Here is a 6769-nt window from a genome sequence, read left to right as displayed (position 1 = left end):
TATTTAAAAAGAAAATCAAATTCTTGATCAGAATATTTTAAGTAGTTTACAAAAATAAACCTGAAGGAAACAGCTTTAATTTACAGCAGTGGTTCTTAACTTGGGCTGACTTTACCCCCAGGGTTCACACAACAAGGTCTGGACACATTTTGGTTATTACAATTGGGGACATGCTACTGGCTTGAGGATGCAGCAGCCCCCCAACACAAAGAATTAAGCACCCCAAAATGTCAGTAGTGCAAGTTGAGGAAAAATGTGCTTGACATTGTATTATAGAATATTTGGTTGGTAATTTATCTGTATAGCACATATTTTATCACAATGCAAGTTGCAATGTTAAAGTTTTATCCCATATAACGGTGCCTATTGGGACAGAAAACTAAAGGGGCAGGGAATGTACATATATTACTGATAAGACATCTGGTGCATAATTCTGTTACCCCAAATCTGATCAAAGAGCCAGAAATTTTTCTGGTTAAGGTTTATTCCTGCCTCTTTTTTTTTTCTTTTTCTTTTTTTTCCCCAATCTGCATGTCTTTATTTTCACATCTGAAGAAACAGAGCTTTAGTTTCTGGGAAGGACCTATGGATAGATACCTATTTCTGAATCACTACTGAGCGATATTACATAATACAGTGTATATTTTAGTAACACATCTCTAGTTAAAGTCAGGATGATTGACTTAATGTAAGCTAAATATAAATTCTCAAATAATCATATTTGAGTGTTCAAGTATTTTTGGTTTAAGCAATAAACTTAATAGCTAGTGAAGACAATTTACATAGGAAAGAATGCTGCAATGGGAGAATTAGGAAATTATCTTTCTTGTTATCAGCTAGGTAATGATTTAGGTTATGTAAATTTATCTGGGTCTCAGTTTTCACATCTACAAAAGGAGAAATGAACTAAATGATTGGCAAATTTCTCTCCAGCTGCAAAATTTGGTGACCCTAATAAATCAGTGTTGAATTGGTTGGTTTTAAAGGAACCAGGTTAGGGGCACCTGGGTGTCTCAGTCAGTTGAGCATCCAACTCTTGGTTTCCACTCAGGTCACGGTCTCAGGGTCATGGTCTCAGGGTGGTGGGTTCAATCCTGGAGTTGGGCTCCATGCTAAGTGCAGAGTCTGCTCTCTCCCTCTGCCCCTGCCCTCACAGGCTCATGCACTCTCTCAAATAAATAAATCAATCTTAAAAAATAAATAAATAAAGGAACCCGGTTATACTTCCTGACAAGAAAAAATAATCCCTTAGAGTTTAGCTCTGTTGGAGCTTACTATCTTCCCCACACCCTCAGCCTATCTCCCCAGGAGTCCTTTCTCAAAGTGAATACTAATACAACTAATATGAATTCAATTAATACACATCACTAATGTTGTACTGTTCTTGAACCAAAAGACATAATGATTATGACGTGACAATGATAAGGAAGAAGACAATGCCATCGGTCAGTGACAAACACTGCTGGAAGAGATTATGATTTCTTTAAAAGGTGTGTTACTTCTCAACCAAGCTTCTGTTGCTGCTGGGCCTTTATGAATTTCCCAAAGAGACACACAACAGGGTAACAAGCCACTTGAATCAAATTGAACTCTGAATCAGAAATGATCGTGTACAGCCCCTAATCTGATAAACCCAGAATGCAAATACAAGTTTTGAAGACTCAAACTTAAAAAAATAAAAAAAAACTAAATTAAACTACGTGACTCCATTGAAATTTATAAAACACTATTTTTATGGAATTTACTGTGTTACCAGCAGATGTCAGTGCAACCTAATTAACATTTTTAGCAGCTCAAATACCTGCCAGTAAACTGAGTGAAAAGAGTCTTAAAATAGCAAAGTTAAAAACCGACTGTCAATGTTTTTGATTAAGAATACCTTCTTCAGTGGAGCTACAGGATGATATCAGTCCTTCAGAAGTTACTTAGCTAAGTGGGCCCTGGCCTAGGTAAATCATATTACACAAGTTGTAACACATTGGTATTGTCATCATAATTTACGTGACAATAGCATTTCTCAGTGACCTACAAAAAACATGATCTTAATTAAGTACAAAATGCTAATCTGTGTTTAAGCATAAGAATAACAGTATTTTAAAAACCCACACATCATAGACACTAGCGCCAAGCAAAACCCATTTGTCTCTGCGTGGCATATTTACAACCCCTGAAGAAACACATTAATTCCTAATCCTAAAATATCTATAGTGTGATACCCTTTGTTTTGTAGAATGTAGACTTGAGCCTTTAGCAAAAGTTGTTAATTTAATGGCCGTAACAGCAGCGCCTATTATGTGAGGAACACTCACATTATCCCATGTACTTTTTGTAATTTTGATACCTGTAGCTCCCACATTCAAGGGTTCAGTAACTGACATTCAGGGAGGTTAAGTAATTTGCCTAATAAATAAAGGCTGCACAGCAAGTCAAAATGACAGACTGCAGCTGGTCCCAAGGCTATACTCTTCTCTTAATGCGATATTCTTACCTCTAGAAATACTATTTCATGAGCCTGTATTAAAGAGGCTCATGAAATAGCCTTTTGTTGTTTTCTCATCACGTTTAGAGTAGAAGCTATATTTTGCACAAGAGTTGTACAACCAAATGGGACACAATTAGAATTAGTCTAAAATAAGGATAGAATAAATAAATATTTATAAAATTACTTTTAAAAAGCAAAAGCCAGTTTCTTATAAAGTTAAATATGCACTTTCCATATAACCTAACGATCCCATGCCTGGATATTTACCGAAGAGATATGAAGATTTATATCCACACAAAGGTCTATAGACAAATGTTTACTGCAACTTTATTCATAACCATTAAAAGCAGAAAACAACTCAAATTTCCAACAACCAGTTAAAGGATAAACATAATTTGGTTTATCCACACATTAGAATGCTTTTCAGCAATAAAAAGGAACAAACTACTACTGATATATGCAGCAACATGGCTGAATCTCAAATCAGTTAAGCCAAGTAAAAGAAGACAGACACAAAAGATTCCATGTATATGACATTCTGGAAAAGGCAAAACTACAGAAAGAGGAAACAGATTGGTGGTTGTCATGGCCTGGGGGTTGGAGGGGGGAATTGACTATACAAAGGGCATGAAGAAAATTTGGGCACTGATAGGAACATTCTAGATCTTGTTTGTGGTGGTGGTGGTGGTGTGACTAAATATATTTATCAAAACTCATACAACCATACCCTTAAAATTGGTGAATTTAATTTCATGTAAATTTTGCCTCAATAAACCAGGCTTTTTTTTTTTAAAGTAAACAACATTTGACAAAATTCAACATCCATTTATGATAAAAACTCTCAACAAAGTACGTATAGAGGGAATGTATAATAAAGCATAATAAAAGCCATAGATGACAACATCATACGCAGTGGTGAAAGGTTTAAAGCTTTTCCTCTAAGATCAGAAATAAGAAAAGGATGCCCACTCTCCCTACTTTTATTCAATGTACTACTGGAAGTCCTAACCACAACAATTAGTCAAGGAGAAGAAATAAAAGACTCATACAAAATATCAGTAATGTCATTAGCAGTAAAATTTATGAAAAGTTGAGTCCAATAACAAAAGATAGAAGAGAAGTTAACAACCTAAAATCTTGCCCTGGAATATCTTGCCTAGTCTGGGAACGCAGGAGAACAGAAACCAGGGCACTAGTAGCAAATGGTCAACCCACCTGCATGTGACCTTGAGTGAGGCATGACTTCTCTCCAAATCTTAGTTAACTCACTGGTAAAGAAATTGCAATAAATATTTAAATTCTTTGAACTTTTTGAACTTTTCAAGCTAGAAAAACAAAACAAGGACCACATTTGCCATTCGGAAAAAATCTCCCCCTTGCAGGTCTGATATGTAATTCCTTTGGTAGAGAAACGGAGTTAATAAAATTAGCTTTATTACTCACCATTCCTTTGGAGAGAGAAATGTTATAATTTGGCCAGCAGGTGTCATGCGCTCATCTAGGAAAAACTGACAATTCTTCATATCAAAATGCTTTTCAAATTAATGTTTCCCTAATATTTTCATCTGTGTTGATTGTGAATATTGTTTGTACAAATGCGTAGAGGAAGGAAAAAGTCCTAAATATTCAATCATGTTCTCGGTTCTAATAAAATATGGGAATTAAATCTATATACCAAGATGGAAATCTCTTTTATTTCATTATGTTTAATATTCCAAGATTTTTAGAAAACAGAGTAACGGCTCATGAACATTATTTACCCATTCTTGGCAAACTCAGCCCTTTAATGGCATTTTCTTTACTTTCAATGTTATCTCCTGCATGAAGCCTTCCCCTGGCAACTCATATACCATAAACGTCTATATATCCTAATAAAGCAACTACCACATTGTGTAGTAACTCTTTATGCATAGGTCTGTCTCTCTGCTTTTTTTGACCACTCCCCAAACTATAAATTCCTAGGAGGTACCTGTGCTGCATCCCTAAGTACCTTGTGCTCAATAATGCTTGTTGGTGATAAGTGAACAAGTGAACAAATAACTTGAAACCAATTTTACCTTCTCCAAAAAAAGTGGTTTTTTGATGACCAGGTGAAAAGGGAAAGGACCAATAGGTGGTCAGATCAACAGAAAAGCACAGAGAGACACATGGCTACTTTCCCTGGAGGAACATTTGGGACTATTACAGCTTATCAAACAGAATAAGAGCAGCACCATATAGAAACCACAAATTTGGGATAATGAAGTCGGTACATGGCTATGTAATGGATTAGCTATCTTTTTGTGCTGAAGACATCTGGGGAAGCCTAAGGATACCTTCTCAGAATCATGTTTTTAAAAGACAAAGTAAAATACCTAAGATTACAAAGAAAACTAATTACATTTAAATACAATTTTCAAAATATGTTTAAACGATTTGTTAATGAGATCTAGCAGTAGGTTTGATAACTACCATAATTTCATAAAAGTGATGAGTGTAAATGATATTTTGAGAAATCTGTGACAACTGTAATATGATATGAAAATATGTTTTTGACAGTCACAGGTACTGCTAATCTTTTGTAGTTTTGCCTATATTCATAATTGATAAAAATGCTAAATTTCAGACTAGCGAGATTAAAGTTGTACCTTTTCCTCCTTTCTAAATACAGAGACCCCTTGAATTCTATTCGTGGACCACTTGAGGGGGGTCTATGGACCCAAGGTTAGGAACCCTGGCATCAAAGGAAGTTAAAATGGCAGAAATTTCAGAGTTATGAAATCTGCAGGAGCAAAAGGATTTTCCTTCTACCGGTAGTCTTCTCTCTCTTTTCCTTCATGAAGTTCACAGTATTCACTTCCTCACTTCTCATTTACTCTTTGCCCCATCACGGGAGGGTTGTATCCCTGTTGCTCCATGAAACCATCCCTTTCCAAGTCTTGCCTGACGTCTAGACATAACAGTCCCACAGGTATGTCTAGATCCTTAACTTGTTTGATTTCTCTTTGGCTTTTATACTGTTGACTAATGTCTTATAAAACTTCTTTCCTCTTTTGTCTTAACTGTTTTTCTCATACCTCTTTGGCTTTTTTTTTCAGCCTCCTGTCCCATCTCCTCTCCTGCCTGTGGCCGTGTCCTGGGAGATCTATCTACCTTCTGCTCTTCTTCTCACTCTGCATACTTACTCTGGATAGTCTCATCCATCTAGTCTACATCTTTAGGCCAAGCCTCTTTCTTGAACCTAAGGCCCTATATCCAACTATCTATGACACAACTCTTCTTAAATGTACCAGGGATCCCTTAAACACCACACATCCAAAATTAAACTCAACCTCATCTCCTCCCTGCTTCTTCCCTGTGTTCTCTATTTGGGTGAATTGACACTGTAATGCAAAGCTTCCCCAGTCAAAAGTCTGGAAACACTTTGATTTCATCTTTTCCCTTACTCCCAGACATAAAATTAATTGCCATATTTTCCAGATTATTTACCTTAAGATCTCTTAAGTTTGTCCATTTTTTTTCAGGTCTACTATAACTTCATTAGACATTTTAATAGCTACCAATCATTGCTTATGATGTGTCAAGTACTATGCTAAGTGTTTTAAATGCACCGTTTTATTTAATCCTCATAAATGGGGTAAAATTACTATGGGGTAAAAATTACTACATCTAAAATAACAAGTGGGGAGATAGAAGCAAAGGGAGGGGAAGAACTAGCCCAAGGTTATAGGGCTTTTAAATAGCAGATTCAGGATCAGAGTGTTGGTTTGTTGGACTCCAAAGCTGTAGGCCTCCTTGTTGCCCTCAGGGTCTCTGGGATTGCCTCCCTGAAATCTATTTGTTATGGTACTGCTAAAGTTCTTTTTCTCACAGGCAAATCTGACCGCCTTACTCTCCTGCCTGTAGTTTTGCAGTGTTCTGGAGACCCCTCACCACAGCGCTGAAATTCCTCCTCTGGGCTTCATGAATTCACGCTTGCTTACCTCTCCAGCTTCCTCTCTTGCTACCACCCAGCTTGCACTCCACACTCAGCTGCTTTTCATTCCTTCAGCACACTTACTTCTCCTACCCCACTGTACTGGTCTGGTCGGGCTGCCTTAACAAAGTACCACACACAACAGAAACTGATTTTCTCACAGATCCAGAGTCTAGAAGTGTGAGATTCAAGGTATCAGCAGGGTTGCTTCTTCTGAGGCTTCTCTCCTTGGCTTGCAGATGGCCACCTCCTCTGTGAGTCCTCACACAGTCTCTCTGTGCGCAAGCATCCCAGCTGCCGCTCTGTGTGTCCAAACTTCTTTCTTTTAACAC

Source organism: Zalophus californianus, chromosome 4 (assembly GCF_009762305.2).
Source record: "Zalophus californianus isolate mZalCal1 chromosome 4, mZalCal1.pri.v2, whole genome shotgun sequence".
Classification (NCBI taxonomy): domain Eukaryota; kingdom Metazoa; phylum Chordata; class Mammalia; order Carnivora; family Otariidae; genus Zalophus; species Zalophus californianus.
This window is presented reverse-complemented; position numbering follows the sequence as displayed.